The sequence below is a fragment of the Rhodnius prolixus genome, unplaced genomic scaffold, assembly GCF_049639745.1.
Source record: "Rhodnius prolixus isolate KJV_2025 unplaced genomic scaffold, Rpr scaffold_2, whole genome shotgun sequence".
Taxonomy (NCBI): domain Eukaryota; kingdom Metazoa; phylum Arthropoda; class Insecta; order Hemiptera; family Reduviidae; genus Rhodnius; species Rhodnius prolixus.
This window is the reverse complement of record NW_027411592.1, coordinates 17,365,668-17,379,587: the sequence shown is the minus strand read 5'-3', so window position 1 is coordinate 17,379,587 and position 13,920 is coordinate 17,365,668.

Below are 13,920 nucleotides of genomic sequence, written 5' to 3'. Positions count from 1 at the left end.
TAACTTTACATTAACATTAACTTTACATTAACATTAACTTTACATTAACATTAACTTTATCTTCTGCTCCTTCTATAAGAGAGACCCGGTCTCTAAAATTGATATTTAGTTGTTTAAAAACTTTATAAATGCGTTCTTGAGGTATTTACCCCAGTCCAGAGGTCGCCAAAGTGGTCTATATAGACCCCTAGGGGTCTATTTAACAAAAGTAGGGGTCGATCTGAGCCAGGGGGTCAAAGGAAAAACAATTTCAAACCCAATATAGCGAACCTTGCAAAGAAACACCAGGCACACCTATCTCATTAATTAATAAGCAATACTGTAGTTACTTTACTTATTTATAATAACTTATTATTTAATAAATGTTAAGGTATTTAAATTTCAACAAGATATTTTTCATAAAACTATTGTTACACAATTTTTTTTTTAATCTTTTATTGCAATTTACCACTGCAACAGTTGTTGCAACAAGCAAATATGGTAAAAGAAAAAAAAATAAAAGAAAATCATGAGTGGAGAAGGCACCCAGTGGTGCCACTCCAGTAACGTGCTTTGCTCTCACGATAAGAGTAGATCACGAGGCCATCTTCTCTAAAATCTCCTAAGAGGATTACCTGGTAATGTGGAGGAAGATAGGTGTTCTATGAGAGGGTTAGGATGAGCTGCTGTAGAGGAATGAAATTTGAAGAAACGAGTGTTAGCAAGATCTGTAATGAAAGGAATTTGGAGGTCATTATGGGATAGTGAGGTTAGATACATATGTTAGAACGGAGCGTTAAGAAGTTTTCGAAGTATTTTTGACTGTAATGTCTGGGAGGCGTAGTGAGTTGGAACGTTTAGTCGATCCCCATGCTTCGATGCCGTATGACCAAATCGGTCGCAGTATGGGTTTCACAATGTAAAATTACTTACTTTAATAAATGTTAAAAATAATAAAATAAATGTACAAAGACAGTACCTAATAGATAGTTTTATTTTAATTAACTGAAAATTACTTTCATGGGGGGTCGATGGAGATTTCGAAAAATTATATAGGGGGTCTATGATCAAAAAAGTTTGTTGACCCTGGCCCTAGTACATTCTTAACTTTATTTGGATTAGCCTCAACATTTAAATCTTATTTGAACAGCTTGCATTTGTAGATAGAACATTTTATATACAAATGAATCATGCTAGGGATCGTTACCGACTGTAGAGTTCCGTGTTTTTTTTTTAAATTTCGGTTGGTGGATACTGTTTGTTCTGATAGATCTGGATTTCTGCATCAAAAGCACTTGTCACTAGACTGTGCATCAGAGTAATCAAAATTTAAAAAGAAGCACAAAGCGAGCAGGTTATCCATTGCGGTTCTCCATCATAGCACTAGTAGTAAATAACACCAAAAATTTCATGGTTTTTAAGAAACGTTTTGAGGCTCTGGTTTGAACAGATTTCTAGGATATTTAATGCTCTTTCGTTTGGAATAAGCAGATTTGTTGTAGGATTAAGGATAGAAAAGTTACGGCCGTTTTTATGGTGAAAAACGCGACTATCGACGGAAAAGTTAAAAATGCAAATATCTAGGACACTTTTGAGAATCGGGCCAGAGTGAATAGAATATTTTTTGTTGCATTTGAGCTGCTGAATTACCTTCCGAAGTTTTGACCTCCCCTCCGAGTACACCCTGTATTTTATGAATACGTAATAGATTATCTAAAAATCTACGTTTATTTGATAGAATGTCTGTGAAGTGTAAAAATGTATGAATGTAAGTTAGTATATGTGATGAAGGGCTGAGGAATCGCTAAACTTCAGTGATAGTAGCACACATCGACTAATGCAGATCAACTCTGTCTAAATAACGGACTGCCACCTCCTCATTTCCATTGATTCCTCGATAATCATATTATCGTACTTCCTTCTAAGATCTTGACTTTTGACTGCCATCAATCTGGCTAAACGTTTTAATACAATAATTTCTCGTAAACTTCCCTGGCATACTTTGTGTAATTCTATACCGAATTAAAGAACAAAATAAATATGCGATGTTATTATGACATCTACTTGGTTATGGAACTTAAGTTTTAGTAAAGGATTGGAAGAAAGTTCAAGTATTGGATGAGAAAGAGTCCAAAAGACTGGCTCACGGAGCAACAAGTACACGGATTAGGCGACTAGGCAGTCCCAAATTAAGATGGACGGATCGGGTAAGTGAAGTTTCCAAGAAACTACTCTACACAAGAAACTGGAAGTTTGCTGCAACAAGTAGTGATGACTGGCGGATGTAGGTTGTGGTGGCCAAGGCTCAGTAATGGTCTGTAGTGCCCCAAGGCTCAGTAATGGGCTTTAATGCCCCAAGGCTCAGTAATAGGCTATCGTGTGCCGATTATTATTGTTATTATTAGAGAGAGAAAGTTAGCCGAAGTACTATGCCCTCAGGGAGATCCCTTTGTTTCAAATAAAACTGATGAGAAGTCAAAAGCGGTCAGACAATTTCTGTTATTTAAACATTAACCCCCCAAAAAAAATCTTTTAAAGGTAAATTGTACCTTGAAAGCCATTAAAACAAATCAATGCAGAGTTGAAAATAAAATAAACAGATCAAGCTGATGCTGCAGGTATATTTTTCCAAAGATTAGAATGTTTTTAATAAGTTAATTGAGGGTAAGGCGATCCTTGATATTTTAAACTGAAGAATTTTTCCAAATGGTTTTATATTATTTAATCCTTTTAGATATACCTTCTTCTCTATTTCAAGCTAAATAAAATATAATAAGTGTTCAATTTATAATGATTTTTTTAAATAAATTATTAAAAGTAAATACAAATTACAGAATTTAATCAAAATACCCGATTACTAACAATTCAGCCAAAAGTTTGGAACACTAAGAGAGTGCTCGGGATGATTACAAATTATTCAAAACTTAACATAACCAAATTATTTTCGATCCAGCTATAGATGCACAGCTAATTATCAAAGAGAATTCAAACAAGAAGCAGCATTCTTTAATATTCTCAACGAAACTTGGCTGCAGGTGAGTAGAATCTTAAGATATTTTCAGAATATAACATGTAAACCTGAATGAATACAAGTGCTTGTTCATTTCACTAATATTTAGCTGAAATCTTCTCTGAAATAAAAGCATCTCTACGCTTAGGTTATTACGTTGGATAAGAGTGTAAAATTTTGTTTAACGTAAGGTAGAGGAATCTTCATTTATAAAGACACTGCTGGCCCGCATCGTCTTCTTTCTTTCTCTTTTTATTAATTTTCTTTCGCAGTTTTTTCCAAAATAACTTAGATTTGATACTAATTTGATTTTGGGCTAGAAATCATTAAGTAAAGTGATTGAAATCCATTATTTAAATAGTATGCCGACTGTAAACTATTTTCTGTCTCTGTATATAAAAATTACTTATTTAATTTCTACTTTAGATTTAAATATATCAGGACCATTGCAGATCTCATGCGAACTTAATGAAGACTCCTTGCGAGAAAATAGTCAGATTCTCTCTTTTGAGGCTAAGCCACTTCTTCAGGAATCTTGACGTTACTGTGCATGTACTTAGCAACACCAATAGTGATGACCTATTCATCTATTGGATTTAGTGAAAATACAGCCGAATTCTTGGTCATAATCTACACACGCAAGTACACTACATGCTCATACACTAACAAAATGGAATAAAGGGTTAAAATTTATCCCTTTACCTGCGCCTAGATTCAAGCGCAAACCTAAAACATTAGGGAGCCACAATAGATCTTTTAGAGCGTAGTAGATTTGTGTTGAAGTAAGGAAGGAATAAATCAAAATGTAAAAGAGGAAAATTCTATTAATGTTTAAAGTTGTAAAAAAGACCTTAAGATTAGAAGGCGATATACGTTTAATTTTATACATTTAAATATAGAAGATGTTGATGCACCGAAAAAACATTTCGTTTTATTTAAATTATATAAAGGGTGGTCGGTCACAAATAGTGAACCAAATATCCAGGGTTACCCTAATCGATCTTGACTGCATGAGTTGCATTTTGATAAGTTTTGTTAAATTGGTTTGTCATTTAAAATTCTGAGAAACTTCTGCGACAAGTGTGCAAACAACATGAAAATCTGTCCAGCTCATTTTGCAACTTAATGCATTTCCCTCTACGATATCCATTATATAAATATGCTAATCAAGTGGTCTAAATTCAAAACGATTTAGTAAAATATCTTTCCAAATCTTGTCTAAAACTTGAGGAAAACACTTTACAAAGTTTTGGTAAGATCGTAAATTTGAGTAAAATATTTCGGTCAATAAGTGTTGTACGAATTGCAAAACGGAAGTGAAGTCCGAAATCTCTACACCAAACTGATTAGTCTATCTCTAATGGTGGATGTAAGACCGAAACCAGTCAAACACAATAATAAACATGCGTGTAACGTCGGATAAAGTCAACGACTGAGAACATAATCACATTTTCCAAATATTTCACTGTGGCGATTTAATCTAAAGAGATGTAAGACTCCTCTCTCTTTCCAACCAGTATAAGGTAAAATTAAGTTAATTTGAAGATTTATGAAAAAGTAAATCTATTTACTTAAAAAATTTCTTTGTTGGATCTTAGATTTTATCCGTCGAGGCACGCGTCTTTATTTACGAAGTATAAAATCAAAGACAATATCCAGCACTGCGGATCTAACCTTATATTATTATATTTGTACATTTTAAGATGATACAAAGAAATAGTTCTCATTCATAGTGACTTAAGGCCTTAGATACACATGTTAGGCTCTTCAATTACAGTAAAAAGTTTCTTTAATATATACATTTGTTCCTTAGAGAAAATTAGCCGATCTCCTCTAAAATCTAACAAATTAGTTGAAATACATCAAGCTCTTTCTCTTCACATTTATATCCGTATATATTTGTATTTGCGCGTACGTGCAAGAGTAACACCGGCGCGGAAATATAGTGTGAAGTCCTTTGGGAAATAAGGTCTTGAACTGAGAGGAAATTATTACAATACAGCGAGCTCCCTCTCTGAGGAGGGTCTTTCTTGTGGTAAAAGAAATGATGGCACTGTTGAATACTTTATTAATCCTACCAACCACATATTTTCCGTTTTCTTTAGATCAATTCTGTTTGTCTGTAGTACTATTTTATAAATGCTACAATATTTTTAAATTTTCTTTTGTAATATTATTGACTTCCTCATTAATCCATCTAGTTGGACGAATTATTGGGAAAGTGTCAAATTTTCAATGGATTTTCTTTAAAAAAATAATATTTTGAAAGAATCTTGGTATTTGAAAAAGTTGTTTTTGGTTTGCGAGTGCGTATGTATGTACGTATGTAAATACATACAATGGTATTTATGTATGTGAACATTTTGCTCAAAATAAATTTGGGCAAAGTTGAACACCAAATTTCTAAACCGGAAATACTATTTCACAAAATATTGATTTTCCCATTTTTTCCCCGAGCTTTTTTCGAAAACTGCTACGATTTCCTTTCAAAACTATGCACTTATTAGACTATTTACTTTTTTCGATTTATTAAATGCTTTTCGGGGGAAAAGCGATTTAGGTAAATTTTTCCATGGTAAACAAGCTTCGCTCTAAATTTTTCGTTCTGGACAGTTTTTCTTAAGCGATTTTATTTTCTTTAAACGAAGATTATGTAAAAAACTAATTGTCCATCGTTTTATTTTAGAAGTTTTCCCTTGTGATAATTCGTTTCGAGAGTTTCTTGAGGAACCATCATGTCAAGCTATAATCGAAATTAGTATTCCACGGATATTTAAATCATCGCTAGTATTCCGTGTGAGGAAAACTGGTTCAACCAAAATTGCGAATTTCAGTAATTTTTATTTAATTTTGTCAAAAATGGCAACAAAATAGATTTCTAAAAAAACAAGAAAAGGAAAAGAAAATCAATTGTGAACAGTTAGTTCTTACATTTTAATTAGAAGATGTATTTTTCGGCTACTGTTTCTGAATTTCATTTTATTGGTGAACATTTTTTTTTTGGATTTTATTTTTGGGTTTCAACTATTATTGGTACCCTTCAACAGGAACTTCTTTAACGGTGGGAGGAAGTGGCTATTCAGAGAAAAAGTATCTAATTCGAGTTAGAAAGAGTTGTGAGAGATTACTACAAGATTACTATAACGTGTCCTTAATGAGCTAGACCTAACAAACTAAATATATGATTTTGGTTTTCTTATACAAGAACACAGCTGCTAGGTTCAGCTGTTTCATGCACATTTGTGGATGGCTGTAATTCTGAGGATGCAAGAGCGAGGAAGTGTGGTATAGAATAGCCGTGGGATGCTGTAGTTGTGGGTCCCGGGTTACTAAAACAAGGTCACATCTGTGGGAACAAGGACCCTCGAGCTGAAACAACATTCTGGTTACATTGGTCTATCCACCCCTAATCGGCTTGTTATTCCCTAAGATTCTATATTGGCCACCCTCACATTTTGCTTTAAACTTCTTCATTCTTTCTTTTTATTGCGTTTACCAATAACTAACTTCAAAACTCTTAGGAGCTTTAAAACACAAACTGCTAGAGCCAAAAAAGAATAAATTCTCTTTGATGTTGGTCGCGTCATGCATATCTGGATCTCTTCTCAGAATCTGGTTTATGAAGATAGGGAAAATGAAAGGTAGAAGTAGTAGTAGTTCTTTAACCGTAATTTAAAAAGAAAAATCTCTAAAATTTTAAATTTGATAAAATCGCTTAGATGTTACTATCAGGCGCGCAGTGAGGTATCGACCACAAAATCAGTTGACCTAAAGGATCTGTTTACCTAATCGATTATTCACTTTTTTTTAAGAATTTAAAAAGCTGCAAAGATTTCAATTTTGTGTCGCCTGTTTTACTGCAACATGAGATGCTGCATAAGTCCTACAATATCTAGCAACATTTTGTTGGTAACATTCAGTATGAAGTTTTTATTTAGATGCAAAATGATTGCAACTATTAGCCCTTTCCATATTAAAACTGTCCAGTTGGATAGTTGTATAAGGGTTAATCGTCAAGAACTGCACGAAAAAGCGAAATGTTGAAAATATGCTATACTACCTAAAGAAGTTAACTAACAGTGGGATGCAATAGATAAATTGCAGAAGGTAAAATCTGTGAAATTATCTTGCCTAATTTCTTTTGTGTTTTTCCAAATAACTTTAAAATTAAGTTTTAGAGATTTGAGAAGTTAGAAAGAACTAAGAGGTGATGTTGCACGCATTTATCTAACTATACTCTTATAGTTGTGTAGATCACTTTATATTAGAACCGAGTGAGCTCTTCGTACCGATGGAAGAAATACCCTCCGTTCTGAGATTCACTTCACGTCCGACGCCATTCGCACGTTCCTGTATTGGCGTTCTCTCTAAACTTTTATCTTTTCCACATATAACATGAAAGGGATATGGACAAGTTGTAAAATCTAACTTTTTTTTTTTTACTTATCAACCTTCCTCTCGGAACAAAATCATTGCAGTGATATTGTTATTAAAAGTATTCATTTATGTATATCGTAAATTTTCTGAAAGTCTTTGATAACAACCACTGAAAATGAAAAATGATTTTTTACCATCTTTGTGATAGAAGGATTTTTAACGAATCTGGAGCTCCATTGTTGTTATCCCTCCAAATAAAATGGCTACCCATTTCGAGCTTGCTACATGATTAGTTTCCGCGATCAAGATTATGAACCAAGTTCCCTTAATACATTTTTTTCAGCGTAAATGTTTCAAACAAAAGTTAAAGACCTGCACTTGTACAATAAGTAAAATATTTTGATATAAGTCGTTAGATCATTTTTCAAGTAAATAACAAAAAAATAGGCTATTATTATTAATTTTTTTTACATTTAAAAAATACTTTAAATTAGAGAAGCTCCATTTTGGTTGGAGTTGAAAGAGGTTTCCAACATTCATAATTTAATAAATATATCCTTTTTTATCCAGACCCACAATACCAAAGTAACGGAAGGTGGTATGAAGGTTTTTTTATTGTCTCCATAATCTGTGGTGACGTGGATATTATCGCGAAGTTTCCTTGAGTAGCTGGTGTAGAAAGTTAGAAAGAAATCTGATCCCACCTGGACATGATCTAATCTACGTTTTAATGAGAGTAGTTGGGAGTTGGCCGCAGGTGTCTTCGGGGAGAGGCATGTTGGAGCACCTGCCCATTGCCCTAGAGCTTTAGACAAATTAATAATGGAAAAAATAATGAAATAAAGAACTTATGGAAGTTAAGAATCTGATTGAGGCTGACTGCAGAATTAATCAGTCAAGGCCGTGGGGCTATTAGGATAATTGTAGGCTTATTAACTAGCTACTGCAGGCTCAGAAAACACATGCATCGCATGGGCCTGGCAGATGATAGCTTTTGTAGGTTCTGTTCAGGAAGAGCAGGAAACGGCACTGCACGTGTTGTGTCAGTGTGAGGGGCTTGTATGGCTAAGGATGTTACTTCTCGGGGAGGAAAAACCAAGGCCTGAGAGCTTTACCCAGGAGTCGCTGTCCGAAATTAAGAGTCTGATTAAACGGACGGGTCTGGAGGGCGAGCTCTAAAGCTAGGGAGCCACAATAGATCCAAAGGGGTCGCAGTGGCGTAGGCCTTGAGGCCGCCTTAATTTAATCTAATCTAATCTAAGAACCTGATTTGAAATCACGCCTCATGTAATGCTTACGACGATATATTCCCCTTTTACTCAAGTGAACTCAGGGAAGTGATCAGTTCTTTAGTCATATGGTTATCGCCGTGTATTCCAAAGCAGAGATCCCGAGGTCAAATCCGGCTGCAATTTCTTAAATTTTAAGGACTCATTTTTCACTTTTTTTCAGAATATCTACAACCTAAATTAGCCGACTTAATGTGTGTTAGATAAGCCCAGCATTAAAAGACAATGTTAGCAACTGAAAATAAGGAAATTCCAGTAACACTAATGTAGATTTCGTATTTTTCACTTTTTTCGGAATCTCTACATCCAAAACTAGTCGACCAAATGAGTATACTCGTAAGTTACATGAGTTTAGTTGGTAATCTACAGCTTCTTGTCCGGTGTTGTCTGAATCTTTACGAAGGCCTGCAATGCACTAAAATGGCTCTGGACTTCAATGATCTCAGGTGTTGACGCATCATGATAAAACAAAAATGAGGATATTTTGCGTTAAACGCTTAAGGCGTTCGTTCCTACACACAGCGAAATACTTAGAGCTGTTACTTTGCCTTCACCATCCACGAAAGAGATGCTGCATCAAGATTGTGATCACCTCGTTGAAGCATGCCAAGTGTTTTATTAAATTATTTGAATGCGTTATAAAACTTCGTCATTTTTTTCCCATTACAATAATTTAACATAATTAATCGGAGACCTAAACTTTACTCCTTTTGGGTCGTGTGATTATTTTGGCACACAGATTACTCTTGGCAGGAGGTAAGTAAATCAACTTTATGATACAGTTTTTATCTTTTGGAGGGGCTAGAAGAGAATTAAAACTTTGGTACAAAATAAGGAAAGGGAAGAATGGTATTAATGAAGAACAAAAAGGCATGTTAGAAGGAGAATTTCTTTCCGGCTCTAAGAAGACTGCTGAAGGCTCTAGTGATCGCTCTGTCAGTTATTCATCACTACTACTTCACTTCATATACTGCGGAACTTAATGGACTTGGTAAAAACGGACTGACTTATTATAAGTGAGTCTCCGTTTTGCTCTCTTCTTGTGAGTTCTAAAACGTTTTAGCAGAATCCCATGGGTGTATGCTGGTGATGTCCGTGTGCTGTATAAATGCCATTCATTATTATTATTATTTTTTTTATTATTATTATTTTATAGGTTTATCGACTGCTTTGGTCATTAGCGCCATGTCGATAGTAGTCTCCTCCGCGAATAGGATGGCACTAAATTCTTTCGCGAACATCCATTACGACTTCTTTACGAAGTCGGTGGACATGTGATTGTTGACAGAAATTCCAGTTTAATATATTTTAACTGTTTTCTTTTTGGCAATAGCCATGCAAATTTGAGATTAATTATTGCATTTTTTAGTTTAATTTAGAAGAAGTAAATTCTTGCTAGTTGTACTATTCTTACTAATTACTAATTAGTACTAATTTCAGCGCCCAATATTTACTCTTGGTGTTCATATTCTTTATTGGAAACTTTAAAAACTATTATTTTGATTACTAAATTGTTCGTATTTTACAAACATTGTTTGCGGGAAGCAATAATGATCAATTTATTATCTACTTCTCTTTCACAGCATCCCTGTTAGTTTATTGTGGCGAACTTGACAAATATGAATATCAAATAGTTGTTGAGAGAAATCTATTAAACCTCTTTTTGAAACTACTTTTTCAAAAAGTAAAACTTTTCTAATTATATTTGACTATAAAAATAGTTTTCATAAATTTCTGATGTTATTATTTCCATTTTTGATAAAGATGTCTTTATTCTCTTCTGTTTTCAACGGCATTGAACTCATTCGATTCATCAAATTTCAACTAAGTGAAATCAGATTTCCCAATTTAGTTGTACAACAATTATCTTTTATTATAAACAGAATTAACACATTTTCCAAACATAATCTTCATATTTCTTATAACTGTATTTGGTTCATTTTACTTGCCTTTACATAGCCACCAGCAGTTTTCTATAATAATCATTGACCGCTCAAATTTGTTGCTGACAGTACTAGTATTTATGAAGAAATATACAAGTCACTACCGTCGGACTTTGTCAGACCCAGTACGCCCCCTAGAATGCAAGGAACGAAGTAGGGTCCTGAGAAAAGTTATAACCGAAGATAATGCCTAACTGAAAGGTCTTTGAAGGAGTGAAGGCTTCCTTCCTCTTAAGTGAACTTAGCGAATACTTAGCCTATTGCTGAGCCCCACAAGACTTGCAAGGCCTGTGCCTTCAAAGACGTTGAAATGATCTGTAAATATAACAAAGATTTTTTTTTTCATTTTCTTTTACCTATCTGTCAAAGTTTCGATTTTAAAGTTATTATCGGAAATATCCCATTTAAAAGTTCGCTGAGTCAAAAAAAAGTTGTGCAGTCGTTTTGAATGTTGATTTATAAGCGGGAGATCGAATCCCACGTGTAACTACTTTTTATTATTTATTAGAAAAAATGAAACTAGTAAAGTATGTGCTTCCGTTCACGTCCACGATACATAATTTCTTTAAAGTCAGACGTTAAGTTCCGCTTTAAAAAATAGGCGTTCCTTTACTTTACTTTGATCGGGAGATACCGCTTCCAAGGAAATGAACAGTTAAGGAACTACGAGCCGGGCTGCACTTTCTATTGTCCGAGTATCCTAATAAAAAGCTACAAGTGGTATCCCCGAAAACTAAACGGAGTTAACGAGTGATAATGTGTTTTTTTTGTGCTTTATCAAAGCTTGGGAGTAAGCTTCTTTCTAAAAATGTTTAACCTTCAATTTACTACTCTATATTCTTTACTTTGGGATCTTGCGTCGTAAGACATAAATCACGAATTTCCACCATAGCTACTCACCTCAGACTTGACTAGAATTTATATTGTCCGGCAGACAAGTTCAACTGTACAGAAATACGGCAGTTTTTATGTAGTAGTGTACATCTAACTTCTCCTTTTGAACTTTCCTAACTGCCCAAAACGTGAAAGACAATATCTTTTAGTTAAAATAACGATTCACGTATTCAGCTTGTTCACGTAGGCCAATTATCCACTCACTATAGATTGCTAATAAAAGACAAAACAAAAAATTATGTCTTTTTATAAATACATTGCCCATATCACTATGTTGGAATATATTGGCCAAAGGTAGCCTCTGAGAACGTAATATTTGTATTTTAAACAGAAATTTTAATTAACCCTCCGATGGTTTATTTCGTTAGGTATATTTGTTGAGCAAGTTATGTGCAAATATTTTGTTAGCAAGGTTCCCAAGTCTCTGAATATGATCGTCAACCATCCTAATATTTAAAAAGTTACGCCCATGTTATGTTTGATTTGATCGCTATTGATGAATATTGGGATGAACTCTTGACGTTATGAATTTTGAAGTTGAAGTGTTGCTTCTACAAATTCTACAATATTTTTTGCTCTCTGTTTCTATTAATTTATTACTTTCTTTTTTTATTTTTTGCAATGAGTGGTGACGTTACTTCAGATTATAAGTAAACATCCGAAAGCAATTTCGCGAAAAATTTAATTCTGTTCAAAATGCCACATTAGTTGTACAAAGAAATAATAAATTAAGGATTTGTGATTTATAAAGAATTTTAAATTTTTTGCATGTATTACAAAGAAATGTAAATGGTAGCTTTTAAAAAAAATAAGTTAAAAATATAAAAATAAGAAAAAGATGACGAATTTAGCCAAATTTTCACATTGCTCTTGGTTTTTTTTTGTGACAAACCTCTCTTAAAGGCATTTTAAGTTAGAATCTTCATCGCCCCAAGTTTAGGTCAAATTAGTAACAGAATATCATTGATTTTATCACAAGTTTAGTTACTTTGAAGTTTCAAAGACAGGCCACGGTCTTCGCAAAACTCAGATAAGAAGTGAAGTGTATATCTGAAACATAAGTGGGTCAAATGTCAATGTTTACATAGATTAATTGAAAATCTGAAGTCAAATTTAAAGGTGTTTTACGACCAGTAAAATTAACAATATCTAATGCTGCTGACCCGACATTTCCAAGTAAATGCTTTTTTACTTGTTAATTGTTTTCATCTTCATAGAATGTATCTTTTAAGTCATTTCTTAATGATGAGGAGCTGTTACAAAATATCACTGTTTGCTTAGAAGATAAGTAACAGTTTTATAAATGTTTATCAAAATTTTCACTGGACATGTTTTGATTGGAAAATACAGATTTAAAAGTCAGTATTTCTGCAAAAATTTTAGGTCAAGTTTAAAAAAAAACTCAAGAAAAAAAAATGACGTACTAGTTACAAAATAATTGTGAAGTTGTATTTTAAGTAAGGGCAGATATAATATTACAAACTTGGCGCTTGCCTAGAGATTTATGACGTAATATAATGAGAAGTCGGGATGGTTATTGCTTATATTGGGCTAACAAGAGAACTAGGGCGAAGAGCTAGAGTAGCGCGTGGAGATCACGTATATGTTGATGATTTAACAGCGGCCAAGTTTATCTCTAACTATTAATCCCGTAGGACAATTATTGCCAAAGTTGGCTCCCTGCATTATGGATGTAGCTAGCTGTCTCTCTCACTTCTCTCTCCAGTATTCTGAATACAACCATGGCGCTGCTGTGGGTTAGCTTTATATGTAAACTAGATTTGTTAGTGATGAGAGTTAAGCGCACAGGGTTTGCAATTTAACCGTGTCAGATAATTAGTACTTGTTACTGCAGCATTGATAACGGGTAAACCTCTCTGTCTACCCTTTTCTATTCATTCATACAGCACGTTGTTAATAATTTCCTTTACCTGTCTAATCTTCTCTTCTATGGTTAACTCTAGTCGTGTTGGTAGTGTTTTTAAATCGCGTCAACATCTGAGATCAGTGTTGCTAGGAACAACAATCAACGGTAAGTTCCTGTAGAAACACATTTAGAGGTGCTAATGACTTTGACTGATGTTAAACCCTCCTTAGAAATAATCAAAAAAAGTGATCATGCTTGTAAATATTAAAAAAAGAAAAAAAAAAATAATTTGAGCGTGATTTCTAAGGCTAAATTTCTTGGCCAAGATTAGAATTGTAAACCGGCACGAACACAGTAGAAATAAAAAATCAGGTTACTATAAGACTCATTACAATCACAAGTAACAAATGAAAGGTATTTGCTTAGAATTGAACGGAACTTTTAACGCAATCAACCTTGTGCATCAACCAAATATTCTCAAGAAACATATAAAACCATTTACCGAAAGAATGTTTCTATAAACAACGAAATCGTAGATTTATTCTTTTCAAATCATAAATA